This window comes from Elgaria multicarinata, chromosome 1 (genome assembly GCF_023053635.1).
Source record: "Elgaria multicarinata webbii isolate HBS135686 ecotype San Diego chromosome 1, rElgMul1.1.pri, whole genome shotgun sequence".
NCBI lineage: Eukaryota > Metazoa > Chordata > Lepidosauria > Squamata > Anguidae > Elgaria > Elgaria multicarinata.
This window is the reverse complement of record NC_086171.1, coordinates 182,033,748-182,048,917: the sequence shown is the minus strand read 5'-3', so window position 1 is coordinate 182,048,917 and position 15,170 is coordinate 182,033,748. Positions and strand designations below refer to the sequence as shown.

At 41.1% G+C, this 15,170-nt stretch overlaps 1 protein-coding gene across 5 annotated transcripts in view; it reads right to left on the bottom strand.

Moving 5' to 3' along the window:
• The window catches only part of CBFA2T2 (CBFA2/RUNX1 partner transcriptional co-repressor 2), a 102,796-nt gene that overhangs the window by 47,546 nt on the left and 40,080 nt on the right, over positions 1-15,170 (bottom strand). Inside the window, exon 1 of one of the 5 annotated variants that reach the window (XM_063145062.1) lies at positions 14,272-14,331. The exons of the other annotated variants lie outside the window; for them this stretch is intronic. The gene's annotated coding sequence lies outside the window, so the exon portion shown is untranslated. Of the gene's footprint in view, positions 1-14,271; positions 14,332-15,170 lie in introns of those variants that run through there. 5 annotated transcript variants of the gene reach the window in all.

Genomic DNA, 15,170 nt, shown 5'->3' with positions numbered 1-15,170 from the left:
GTGACTAATAAAGCAAATAAATATAAATAAAATATGTGTGTAAATATGTAAATCAGTGTCGCAGTAACAGCAGCTGAAACAATGGTTGGAGTCATCTGTATTCAATATGCTAATGAAAGCTACACATTTTTGCCAATCATCAGCATCAGGTACTGGGTCTTCTTCTGAAACTTAATGAGCAAAACAATAGAGGCTGGCCTAATCCTCTTTTTTGCAAGTGCTAGTGTGGTGTAATAGTTAGAGTATCAGACTGGGAATTGGGAGATCTGGGTTCTAGTCCCCACTCAGCCATGGAAGCTCACTGGGTGACTTTGGGCCAGTCACGGACTCTCAGCCCAACCTACCTCACAAGATTGTTGTTGTGAGGATAAAATGGAGCAGAGGAGGAGGATTATGTACACCACCTTTGGTTCCTTGGAGGAAAAAAGGCAGGATATAAATGCAATAAATAAATACAATAAATAAATAAATAAATAGTTTAAAAGGAGGGAAGGCAGCCTCCCAATTAGGACTTAGCCTTGGGGTTCGATGATCAAACATATGACAAAAGAATTGCTACATATATTCTGCAAGATACCACAATCTCTTTTCCACAGCAGCCATTTGGCACCCTGTAGTCTTTGTACAATAGTGGAAGTAATCATTTGTTTACCGCAGGCTGCTTTGTGGAGAAATTATCTCCACCAAAATGCCCTCATTTGTAGCAACAGTTTCAAGAAGGGATCAGAGATAACTAAGGTGAGAGAGTTGTTGTAAACTTTCAGACATCCCAAATGTTGTGTCTTGCAACTGTAAGCCAAAAGTCATCATTCTGATACCAATGCCCTGCAAAGCCAAGGAGAGAAATCAGAGACCCCAAATGGAAGATACTCCAAGCTCTCTTGCCCCAGTAAACTTCGCTAGCAGTGAAGATGTTGACAGAGGGCAACTTCAGATGTTACAAATAAACTATGACAGATGCACAAGTGTCTTGCCCTTCCTCTGTAATGTGGAAAACAGAAAGCTCAACATCTCCTCTGAAGTTAAGATGCATGAGTTCCAGATGTGTGTGGAGCTCAAGCATCTCATTTGCACGTTACAGAAGAACCAAGAAAACAAGACACTGAAGTCACTTGCACATTCTCTTTCGAGGCTTGTTTGTAACATCTTAGGCCTGCCTGAGTTAACTCCCAAAATGACACTTAGTTCAAGTCTTCTGCAGCCCACATTAGCTACATGGTTATGTCAGCAGCTGGAAGCAAACAACTTTCTTGATCACCACCAGCTGGGAGGTTTGTCCCATTAATTTGTAAACACAGCAGGAAAAATCAATTCTATCCCACCCACACACACATTCACCAACAGCAGCCAGAACTCAGAGTCTGTTTTCTCACCGATTCAGAGATATGGTCAAAAAGAACCTATTTTTCCCCCGCCCCCTCATTTTGACAGAGAAGTGAGAAAAGGATGACTTGAAGTGGCTGCAAGTTCAATGCCCAGAAGCATCAAAGAGTGATTCTAAGGGTCTCAAAAGAAAGAAAGAAAGTTGTGTCCTAATACATTTTGCCTCATACATTTCCCCCACAGGAATTCTCTTTAGGCCTGCTTCAGAAGAGGCTGACAGAAAGAGAAAACTAGAATAAGGTCTACTAGACATTGGTGGGAAACCAAAGCATTTATCCTCCAAACCCCTGCAGGCTGTGGCAGGAATTAGCACTGTTTTACAGGTTGGGTAAACAGAGGAATTATAGGATTTACTGAAGGTTCCAAGTAAGCGAGTGCCAATCTGCGAGAACAGAATGCCTACATTTTAGCTCACAGCCAGGTTAACCACCAGGCAACACTATTATATTAATATAATGTTCCTATGTGTTCAAAACACAAAACTGCCTAGTTTCTGTAAGTGGCCACTACACTGTATAATATGCACTTAAGCACCGTACAGAGGAAGTAGGTTGCTAAGTGCTGTGGTGTGCGAGAAAATTGAGGATCTGTAGGTTTGATTTTAGATGATCGTTTTGAAGAATTAGCCTTGAACAACATAATGGCTGCATCTTACATGAGCCTAATCAGCTTGCTTCTTCCACCTGCTCTGCATGCAACATACTCATGTGTTTAAACCTCTCAATAATTGGGTGCCCATTTTCTCCGCAGGAGTCCCAGGTACAATGTGTTTGTGTGCAAGGTAGACAGACTGTGTAGTCTCCTCCCCACCTCCCGCTCTGACCTTGGAATTCTATTACTCATGAGGAGACAGCCAATTCTCGAGACAACCTGCATGGAACATCAACTTGATGAGTGGCTGAGACGCTTGTGCTCAGCATCAATCTGGAGGAAGGGTGGCAATGGCATATTTTATAGTCTTAGCTATACCGTTCCAACCACGGGCGATGGCTCAGGCAGATTGTGTGTTTTGAGTGAGAACAGCACAGACTTGCTCCCCTTTTTCTGCCTCTGTATTAACCAGTGCTGAGAGCACAGGTTTGACATAAGGAGATTTGTGGGTATGGTGACTCGCTGTACCCTGGGCTGCTACTCTATTAATTGATTGTGCTTAGTTCTTCTCTTGGCTTCTTGCTTTGTCTCCTTTACATTCATATGGTCTAGTATACTGATTGCTTGAATGGGGCTAAAATATGGGTTATACATTGACCTGGTTCATATAATCACTACAGCCCAGAGTGGGCTGTGGTACCCATAGGCATCAGATTGCCAATCCAAGCCCCTGCCACAGCTTTTCATTACGTGCAAACTCAGCAAGGGGTGGGTTGTTGGGGCAGAAGATAGGTCACCCAGAAACCATGGACTGTTCCAGAGTTGCCAGTGGGTTTTATTTATTTATTTATTTATAATTTATTTAAATAAACACCTGTTGGGTGTTTTATTGTGGTTTTAATTTTTGTGAACCGCCCAGAGAGCTTCGGCTATTGGGCGGTATAAAAATCTAATAAATAAATAAATAAAATAAATAAATATTTAAAATATTAACAAAGCAGAACAAAAATAAATTGTGAAAAAGAAAAACACAGAAACTTTACATACTTCAGAATGACATCATTTTTAAAAGGGAGAGTTATGCATAGGTTTCAAGAAAAGCAGACCAAATATCCATGTACTTTATCCACTCGCAAGTGGCTTCTATATAACACCACTCAAATGTTGATAATCTTGTTAAGTCCTCAGTCCATTGCATTATGGGAGGTGAATTGCAGGTAGTTTGTGAACCCATCCTCACCGGGTTTGCATGTAATGAGAAGCTACAGCACCCCTTCCATGCCCTGAATATTCGAAATTTTAGAGGTGGTCGCAACTAGCCCCGTTTATTAACAGCGCTGGTGCTTTCTCAGGTACCACACTGAAGGTTAAATTAAAGGTTTTATTTTATATTTTTACTGTTAGATATTTTTCATGTCGTTTTGTTGTCTTTTGGAATTATTGTATTTGTTTTTGTATGATGTTGTCAGCTGCTTTGGGCTTCCTTTTAAAGAGAAAACCTGGGTACAAATAAATAAAATCGAAATAAACTTTCCAAGAATGTCCTGCAGTATGAGAAGTCAACTATTTCCTGTGAAACATCTAAAATATTGTGCTATGACAAATACTGAAACTATTAAACTTCTTTCTGAAAGGGTGAATTGTCCCTCATTCTAGAGAAGAATATTCACTCATTCATCTGCAACAAAGCTACTTGGTCCCAAGCGAGATATTACAAACCACTAGCAGTGATCTGGGCTGTTTCACACTTCTCTTTAACTGCATAGAGATAATCCCCACATAGAAACATGTATACCATCTCTTCAGAGGTATGTCACATGCATTTAGTTTTCTGTAAGTAATAGCAGCTGGAAAATCAAAGTACATTATGAAAAGCTAATGACCCTGTTCAGACAACACGCTAAGCCATGGTGGTTAAACATGTTAAGCTAAACGTTATGGCTTTGCTTGTTGTGTGAGCCATGACTTAGTGTGTCATGTGAACCATTCCTTACCATGGTGGCTACATAAACAAAGTTTAAACATGCTCACTAATCATTTGCTGCAAAAGAGTTACTGAGCTAACCATGGCTTAGTGTGATGTCTGAACAGAACCAATGTGAATTTCCCAATCCATAAACCAGTTGTCCCAATGTGGCTATGCTTACTCTGGGCTAAGTACACAGCCTAACTATTCTTCACGTCTTGGTTACAGGTAAACAGACAACTTCTGAGGCATTAAAAAAATTCTTACATCTATTAGATTTCAGTTCAGACTTAATTCTGATGGATATATATTCCAGATCATACAATGGTGGTGTTTTTGTGTTTTTTTGGCATAGTAGCCATCAGAATGATTAAAGAGCATTCAAGCATGGATTCCCCACCATTTCAAACTATAATTATGGCTAGACGAGGGATTTTACTCAAGAATTCAAGGCACTTTATAGTATATGGCCCAGCAATCAGAGTGTCTCCTAATATAGGGGCATACTAGAGCCACAAGTAATCAGAAGCTCTCAGCACAACCTTACTTTAAAATATGTATCTGTAGGTATTCCACATTACCTTCTTAGTGTACACAAGTCAGCCATAGGCTTAAGATGTATAAAGTGGCCCCTAGCAATTTGATTACAGAATTAGGGTGTAGCAGAGATTTTAGATTATCATCTTGTACATGCCTGGTAATCTGTCTTCCTTATGAATAAACAAGATAAAATAAAACTGCACTTATAATTCCCACTGACTTCAACAGAACTAGCAAACATGAAGGCTGTTAAAGGTGGTCAGAAATGTTTGCGTTTGCTGGCTCCTGTCAAATTTTTAAAAAATGAAATGGAAACTCACATGACAGGAGCTACCACACTCATATACATTTCAATGAGAGCATTCATGTATTTAGGACATTTCTGGGCTTCTTTTCTGCTTGGAGGTCTGGGGATGTGCTGCAGGCTCACACACTTCCCAGCCCTCCTCTCATTGCATGCTCAGATTCTTTCCATGTTTGTACAAACCACTGTTTGCCCAGTTTGGATGGAATAGCAAACTACGGTTTGCTCAAACAAGGAAGAGAAGGAATCAGGAGTACACAAGGTGAAAAGAAGGGGGAGGGCAAAATTAATAGTGTTGCACCCAAAGCCATCCATAGAGCTAAAGACTCCTTTTCTATGGAAGAATGAGCAATGCGGAAGTATAGACGTCTTTAAGTCAAACATTATAAATGATGGATCATGTACTATTTATTAAATGCAGGCCTCACAATGGGCCCAGCAACGGGTACATCAACATAGGCATTAGGATCCAGGAGACACAATCCTGTATCTAACCAGATCATCCACTGAGTCTACTGGAGTGCTGTATTGTGTTCATTTCTCAAATTACAAATATTTATGACTGTAATAATAGTGTGGTAGCATACTCTCATGGAGAAAAGTCGTTAGCTAACTACAAACTCTTACTTCTGGAAAGTTCTGGAGAGTTAAGTATTCAGGTAAATCACCTCATGCTTGCATACACAGAAATCGATCAATCTCACATCTGTCTCTCTGAACTCTAATGAAACAGTGCTGAAATGTAGCACAAAAGTCTCAAAGTGTGGTCTGAAGACATACACAATACAACAGGGGTAGGCAACCTGGCGGCCTCCAGACAACAACCTCACTAAATCTAAACAGGCTCGGTCAGTGCCTGGATAGTAGACAGTGTGGAACACTACCTACCCTATATACGTCACCTTGAGCTCATTGGAAGAAAGACAGGATATACTGAATAGCAGCATGATTAACATTTTTGAAATATGCTTGTAGGTAGGAGAAAAGCTCAATTTATCACAAGCCAATATGTTTAAATCATTACAGCAACCAATTAGGATACATTAACATTCGTGTTCAGAAAATATGTGAATTACACAAAATGGGAAACTTGATTTAAAATAAACATTTTGTGGCAATTTAAATTATGATATCCATGGCTTAAAATGCCTGGATTTATATCAGTTCACCCAGTTCACCACTGACAGGGCTCCTGTATCTTTAACAGTTGCATAGAAAAGGGAATTTCAGCAGGTGTCATTTGTATGCATGTCACACCTGGTGAAATTTCCTTTTCATCACAACAGTTAAAGCTGCAAGAGCTATACTGTGACCAGATTTAAAAGAGGGCAGGGCACCTGCAGCTTTAACTGTTGTGATGAAGAGGAAATTTCACCAGGTTCCCCATATATACAAATGACACCTGCTGAAATTCCTTTTCAATACAACCATTAAAGATACAGGAGCCCTGTCCCCCTTTTCATATGGTCACCCTACCTCAATCTAAAAAGCTACCTGCATGGAGTAAACTAGCACACAGAGACAGGTTCATGCTCCCGGTTTTCTTTTAGTTTTAAACATGGGTGGAGCATTCAGAAATGTAACCTTCCACCTGCAGTCTGAAGTGCTGCAATTATGGAAACTCGCCATTGGAGATGCCCTGACGACTATAGCAGCCCATCTATAAGAAGTCTTACAAGTCTTAGTGGTGTCTTCAAGGTTACTCTTTAAGGGAGGGACCATAGCGCAGTGATAAAGAACACGCTACCATTGCGGAAGGTCCCAGGTTCAATCTTTGGCATCTTCAGAAAGGCCTGGAAAAGGCTCCTGTAGAAAACTCTACAGAGATGGTGCCAGCCAGTATAGACAATATTGAGCTAGATAGATCAATGGTCCAACTCAATATAGGGCAGCTGCCCATGGTTAGGCTAACGCCAACAGTGGCATGGGGATTTAGATTTTAATCAGATTTCAATTTATTTTAAGGGGTGTGCTTAATATTTTGAAATTTGTTATCTGCCTCAAGCCTGTGGGATAGGACAAACTTATACTTATTTAGATTTATAGGATAATAAATTCCCCAAGTACTTACAAGAGGGGGGGGGCTTGCTGTGAAAAGGGTAAATATAAAAAAGAAATTGATTTGTAACGCAGCAAAATGATTTCACTACTGCTAGTAAACCACTTAATTTCCTTGTTCAGATCACAGGCTACTTCGGAGCACTTTCCAAAGAAAGCAAATATCCTCTCGATTACTAAAAAAAATGTATATTTCTATTGGCTGCAAATCCCTTCGACATAAACGTATCTAAAAATGGAAATTAAACACTTCTGATTAAGATTTAATAAATTATCCTGAGAGGAATTTGGGCATAATCTCCAGGGAAGTTCTCCTGCAAAATCACCATTGGAATACTTAAGAGCTGTACTGGTACGACTACTGTTCTGCCACGCATTTAAATGGTGCTTGTGCAGGAGAACTTTCTAGTGAATTTTGCCCATAAATCTAAAAGAAAAATGATATTCTTCCACCTATCAAATTCTGCTTTCCCATCTTCATCTGGCTATTTTTAGCAAATTAATGAGTAACAAGTTGCCATGCTTTTCTCTCAAGGCATCGCTTTGCTCATCTCACTTATAGGAGTGGTTCAACTGTACAAAAAGTTCATTGACAAATATTTTCCGTTGAAGATCATCGAAACGCTGGCAGAGACTTTCCAGCGAGTGAGACTCCTCATCATTGGCTACTCCAATGCGCTCGCTTACTAGCCAATGTTTATTGTGCATTTGGGAAGCACTGAAGGAAGAGGGGTGGAGAGAAGAGGGTGTAATTAGCTTCACTTGTAAAATGTTCACCAATAGTTGTAATGCTGACTGATGGGAAGCCTATGGGGGAGCCTAATAGATTTCAGGATATTGTTCTCTGCAGATAATAAAGTGTATGTGTTTCAGGGTGGAGAAATCGGTAAGTGGATACTACTTCGCACCACAAGCCCATATGGAAGTAATCAAGCGCAAGGATGGCAGCTGGGGCCAATAACAGTCACCTGCAGTTGAGGGACACAGGGGCCTGGGATTGGTTTTTAATGCTAATTTCCCCTCCAAAACAATGAGCTAGAAAGAGCAGAGTAACAGACGAGACCGGATGAATAGAGACCCACTAGAACAATAGCTGCACCTGGTGTTAGGAGCAGAGGAACAGAGCTGGCACGCGTCAACAGCGCAGGGCACATCTGTTACCCTCACAAAGTAACCCAACCCCCTCCCCTCCACCAGCTTGCATAAGCCAGATGAGGTCTTTAAACATTCACAGCTTGCCATACAGCAACAAGTTTGAGTTCTTTCAAAGCTCCCGTAGTCCCTGCTCTGTCTTGCCCAGAATGACAGAAGGCTATCACAATCAACCCAAGCGCACAGGGCAGTAGCCCGGTTAAAAGTGAGAAAGAGCGAGAGACAGAGTCAGATTGAGTAAATGAAAGGGCCCAGAACGTCTGGGAATCAAGTCGCTTTCGTGGTATTCAAGACGTGTGGGCATTTCAGTACCTCATGGACTCAGTTTCTCTCCCACCCCAAAGTTGTGCCACTACTCAGACCACAGAATAGCATCAGAACAGAAAGTCTTGGAATACAGCACTAGGTTCAAGGTGTGTCACTTTTAAAAGCCTTGCTTCATATTTCTGAAGACATCACTGAGGTATACCTGTGGAGTGATCATTGCCTTGTAAAGGGCTTGAGACCCATCACAAATATGGCAGATCAACATAAGACAGCCTCTAGTGAGGCAAATACAAACAGTAAGGAAGATTCACAATAGCTTCTTTGAGAAACACAGTTTCCATTGCAACTCATATCAGATCTTGGTACCATGACCCTACTATTTTTTAAAAGCAGAAAGGGGGAATGTTTTGAGATGCAGGTCAGAAGCCCATTCCCATAACCAATATTTGGAGAGGTAGTGGAGTGGAATGGTTAGTGTTGGACTGGGGCCCACTTTGAGCCAGTCACTGACTTTCAGCCTAACCTACCTCACAGGATTGCTGTGAGCCTGGCTAAACGGAGAGGAGGAGGACTGTGTATGCTGCCTTGGGCTCCTGGGAGGAAAAGGCAGGATTAAAAATGTAACAAATAAATGAATATATAAAATTAATAACATCTTAGAAAACAATAGACTAGCTTTTGCAGATGTTCCATTAAAGCTTTACCTAAGAGAGAGATCACTGCAACATCTAATGCCTGAGAAACAATAAAATATGTTAATATTAATATTTATCACAGTTAAAAAGTTTAAGATGTTTAGATTGAGTGCAGAAAAGCTAGTTCTTAAATGCAAACAATGGTTCTTTTTCTTGTTGCCTTCATTCAATTTCTGCCATCACTGTAAATTAACCAAATTAGGAGGCAATTATTAAGCTATGTTAGCCCCAAAGAATCAGAAGATGGAGATGTTTTCTGACTGAAACATCTTTTTTAGAGAAACAGTAAAACATTCAAGGGATAAAATTGGCACTCTTGTGATCCAGGAAAGTGGTGCAGCCAAAAGAAACTAACTTACTTATGTGTAGACAAATCTATCCTTAGTTTGAAGCAAGACAAGGCAATGCACTTCCTACCACACATTCTAGAAAATGTGCTGTTTTCCTTCATCCATTCCCCATATATGCATTATTTAGGAAATAAACTGCAATTAAGAGCGGAGGGGGTTCATCTTTATGTTTGATTTTTTTGGCTACAAGTGCCTAAGGACAGCACTGCCCCACAACCAAGAGTTACACCATCTTATAAAAAGCAGTGATATTCCTAATGGTTAATATGGTTGTACTTCACTGGATAAATTCAAATCCATAAGTGCCTGCCTCAACATTTTAAGCACTAGGTCACCAGGAGGTTGAAACCTTTCCAAGTCCTGGGCTGCAGGATTTCAAAAATTCTTATTCTAACAGCTATGAAAACACCAGCAATCCAGAATACAACCTATTTCTCCATGTTTTATCTTTTTATTTTCTCAACAGGTTATGGCAGTTCTGCAAACAAAAAGCCATGAAATGCCCTGCATTTAAAGTGGATTCACTCCAACACAAACTTTTAGTGTCTAAGAAGCATCTTGGTTGAAGAAACATGTATAGCAACAGAATGTAGCTATTGGTCTTTTGATATTAACTGTATAGAACAAATACCATTCAATGTAGGAACATGAGAATGATTAGTTTCTTTGACATCAATAAGAAGGAGTCAAAGACCCTGTTTAGTGTGTCCACCATGGACACACTAAGCCATGGTGGTTAAGCATTTTGAGCTAAACATTATGGCTTAGTGTGTCATCTGAACCATTACTTAGCATGTCATGTGATCCATTCCTAACCATGGTGGCTATATAACCATGGTTTAAACACGCTCACTAACCATTTGCTGCAAAAGGGTTAGCAACCTAACAATGGCTTAGCATGCTGTCTGAACAGGCCCATAGTAAAAATCTCTGTAGAAAATGGTGCATATGATTGATTAAAAAGGGTTGGATCCTTCTTATTCTTATTCAGACTGAATAATGCTTTCTTTATTTAAGGGGGAAACCCGCTCAAGGCAGCTTTCAAAAACTAATATAAATGCAAGTCACAACAATAAAACAACAAACATACAGAGTCAATTATTAATTTTAAACAACAGCTAAAAACGGAAACATTTAGTTCAGTAAAATACAAAACGCCAATTAATATTTAAAAAGCAGTAGCTAGAACCATGTCAGTTCAGCGGCCTATAAAAAGAAAGTCCAAAGAAAACATGTGTGTCTTAAAAGTACTTCTAAAGGCAAAACCAATTGGCAATGTCTTCCACAACTCTGGTGCCACGGCCTAAAACAACTCTGCTCCCTAGTGCCCATCAGCCTGATTGTCTTCAGCACTGGGCAGAGGAGCAGGGCTTTGGCAGGTGACCTCAAAGGGTGAGCAGGCTGGTATAGGCCAATGAGGTTCTTCATGTAACATGGTCCCAAACCATTTAAGGTTTCAAAAGTAAAAACCAGCACTTTAAATTGGGCTTGGAAACGCACTGGGCACCACGCAGCTGGTGCAGTGTGGATGTTGCATGGTCCAGCTTCCAGCTTAAGTTTCCAAACTATCGTCAAAGTGAGTACCACTTAGAGCACGTTACAAAAGTCCAGCCTTGGAAGGCATGAGGGCATGGATAATGGAAGCAAGGCCTATCCTCACCAAAAAGGGCTGCAGCTGGCGTGCTAACCTAAGGTGGTAAACAAAAACGAAACAAAAAAAAGCTCTAGGCTATTGCCCCCACCTGAGCTTCCCCAGTTAGCACAGAGTGGAAGAAAATTCCCAAATTGTGTGCTTGAGCTTACAAAGGGAGTGCAACCCCATCTAAGATGAGCTGTAAACCTCCATCCAGAATGCACATTTTTCCTACTCACATTCTACAGAAAAATGTAGAACTTCTCATTGCTTCACACTGTGAATAAGGAGCCCCTAACTAAGAAATACTAACCTTCACCCTAACTCTTTGATCATGAACAAGGATTTCTTAATGGCTGCTACAAGTGCATAAACATAGGTCTGAAAAATAATGTCAAGCAGGCCCTGGACAGCCCAAAATCTTTCAAACACCTTTTCTTCTTAACCACTTGCAAACTCTGGGCAGGAAATTCACTTATATTAGTTCTCAGAAGGCAAATGGGCCAGCTTTGACTACATAAAGGATCTTGCTTTGTTCTTATCCTCAGACTTACCTGAAACTTCACTACCTCCAGAAGTCAAAACAAAAATGGCTCGTGTCTCTCAAGTTTAAGACTTGTTCCTTTCAAATGACTATGTTCCGAGAGCAGCTTTTCAGACACACAGAGGCAGTATTGTTGAGCTGACATTTCCTTGTGATACACACCCCTTTTTGTGCTCTGCTTAGATTAGTTTTGCAAAGTTTTCAAAGCACTTCAAGCCTTATGCTGGGAAAACTGAGGCTGGCCCCAAACACACAAGCAGCAATAGCGTAATATATGCATGTTTTTCTATAACTGTTCCCCATGAGAGTGGCACTTACTGGTCTAGTTTGCACAATGAAACAGTTTACTGTGCAGTTTGCACAAGCAAACAATGTATGGGGGGAAGGCATTTTGAAAATTCAAGCTGCATTTACAGCTTGTCATGTTGTCCGAACCCAAGCAGCAGGTATTGTTTGAGGGTTAAACAACCCTCACATGATCTATGGACTGTTCCAGGTGTATACAAGGGTTGTTTAACCCTCACACAACCCCCACCACCCAGGTTCAGATGACACGCCAAGCCAAGGCCATGGCTTAAATATTCAAAACCCTCACAGGCTTAATCTGTTATAGTAACCCCTTCCCCCCACACACACACACACAAAATTTAACAACATAAGCCTGTGTTTACCCCTTTTTTCCCCTTCAGGTTTCCCTTAGAAATGAAACTAGCTTATAATTTGTTTTCCTTTATCCAGAGGTGGGCAACACATGTCCTGCAAGCTGCACACAGGCCTCTCTGTCCCTGGTGTGGCCCCTGATGCTGCTGAGCCATCAAAATTCAGCATGGCAATGCTGGCAATAACGTTGACAGTTTGCTATTTTCACACCCCTCCTTGGACCCCTGAAGTTGCCCACTCCTGATTTATCCCGTACAAGAATGTGGGAACAGATCTTGAAACCTGTCTCCCCAAGACTATACAGTTCTCAAGCTGTTGATGCTAGATTACAGCCAGTGCCCCACAGAAATAAATCATTAAAAAAGGATTCTGCCATGATTCTACCCTGTTCTTCTGTTCTTTCCATCCTTCCTCATCTAGCAATCACTGGTTTCCCGCACAGCCACACACTTTAAAAGCTTGATCCCCAGATTAATTAAAAAGAGCTCATTAGCAACACTGACCACTGCATGGGCCCAGAATAGAGAAAATCAAACCAGAGATACTCCAAACTCTCCAGGAACAGAGCATACACTGGAATGTCAATTATCATGCTATAAAACACCAGTTGTGAAATGGTTCTTTTTGTCCTGGATATCTGCATGTGCATTACTGATAAGCAATATTGCACACTGTCTAGTTCTGAAAAATGTTTCTTAGCAGCTACTATGGATTGAAAAAAATATTTTAAAAATGCAGTTGGGCACCTTGGGCAGTACCTTGGGCTCACAGGTACTTTCAGCTCTGCATAACTGCAACTAAGAGAAGAATAAAACTTGCTCAAGCCCTACGTTTCTGAGATCAGGAAAGCAAATGCTATTTAAGCATAGAAATTATTATAATGCGATAATATGATGCGGATAAGGGAACAAATGGATACTGCAATGTATTATTCTGCTAATAGAAGCCCCATTATTTTGCTGCAGCCAAACCCAAGTATGCATAAAATAGGAAATAAACTTGTCCCTGCCTGGGTGTCCCTAGAGATACCTGCCCACCTTAACGTTTTCAAGATTTTAATCATTCAAACTTATAGGGTGAAGCCTGTTTTGACAGCACAGAAAAGAGAAAACAAAACTACAGCACAGCTTTCCCCAACCTGGTATACTCCAGTTGGGTTAGACTACAGCTCCTATCACCCCCAGACAGAAGGCCCATTGGTTGTGCTGGCTGTGGATTGTGGGAACTGTAGTCCAACAATTCTGGAGGGAACCAGACTGGAGGAGGCTGCTATAGTGGGTCAGGATTTTAGTCCTGCACATTAAAAAATAAATCCAATAATTTTGGGAGATTGAGAAGCATATGCTTGCTGGTGCTCCAAACAGAACCCAAGGTTCTGTAGGGACCCATTACACCCAAAGGATGTTCCTTGACAATGAAGAGATAACGAAGAGATACAATGCTGCACCATGAACTGCATCAGAAGAGTTAAGCACTGGCAGGATTAACAGCTGCTTTTTACAGTCTAGCACACACAAAGTCTGACATAATGGAAGCAGAACAATTTGACTAAAGACGTTGGTGTTAGGATTCTCGGAAATGAAAGGAATTAAGATTCATGCTGGAGTTAACTCCTTAATTTTGTCCCATTTTATTATGTCTGCCATTATCATGAATATATCAAAACGATCATTTCCCATAGCGGAAAGTACACGGCATCACAAAATCATCCTGCTCTTTCATTTCCCATCGGACTATGACATACCGAAAGCTAGCGTCCCTCCCAAGGTTTCCTAATAACAAAAAGTCTTCTCGTGGCAACAAAAAGGAAAAGATACAACGTCCATGCCATTTCCGATTTTTCTCGGCTGCAAAAATCCATGTAGGAAATCGGCTCATTCTAATGAAGTTTGGACACAGCAGAGGCACTGCAGTCAAACTGAGACTGGTTAGAAAGAGGGGAGGGAGATGTAGCAAAGTACTGCATCTGGTAACACACACACACACATACACATGAATGCACATACTATAGCGAGAAAATTATGCTTCTGTGGCCATTTGCTCACAAAACGTTTTTTTAGCACACACATAAGCAAACTGACATCGACAGCTTTGCATAGACAAATATTATTTTGAGAAGCATGCTTACCGTATGCACCCAAAGGCCAAAAGGAGTCAGGATGCAGCTGAAGACGCCCAATTTATTTCACGTATAAATAAAAAATGGTCTTCTTTTTTCGGCTCTTAATCTTCAAGCCGAGCCTGCGACCAACCTTCCTTCTCCTTTCATTAGCTGGACATGTGTCAGCTCCCTCACATCTGCGATTTCTCACTGACTAGAGCTGCCTGTCCGATTCCAGAGAAACACAGATGGATCCCAGATGGGAAGGTCCTGCCAAACAGACCAGCTCTTTACCTTGCCAGAATACCCAGATACGTACACGCACACGCACACACCCTCCTTTTCTATCAAGCTCTCCTTTGCCTCCCCGTGGCTTGCTCTCCCTGTTACCAGGGCTCTTTGCCAGCTGATGTCACTAAGTACACACCTACTGGTAGCTTTCAGTTATTCTGACATTAATGTGTTAAAGACACGTAATTTGTTTATGGCCAAGGGTAAGAATGATATTGTGCTAAAACTATTCAGGATCTCTAGCAGGCAAGAGCTTCAAAGGCTGTGATAGCATTGCACGGCCAGTGGGACTGACCCTTTGAAAACCCTGTTGGTGTTGTTTTTGCTTTGGAGGCTCTTGCTCACAGAGGACGCCTTCCATAAAACACTCTCACCAGCAAAAACCACAGAGAGTCTTGGCACCTTCAGAGACAAACAAATATATGAAGTGTGTCATGCACTTTGATGGACCAAAGCCCACTGCACCAAATGCATTTAGTGGTTATCTAAATGGGTAGATTTAGATTAGCGGAGTGGAAGGTTGTTGGGGTGACTGTTTTGTTGTTGTTGTTGTTGGTGGTGGTGGTGGTGATGGTTTTAACAAAGCGAGGCTCCAGCAACGTAAGTGAGAGGAGATAGGTCACATTACTATGCGG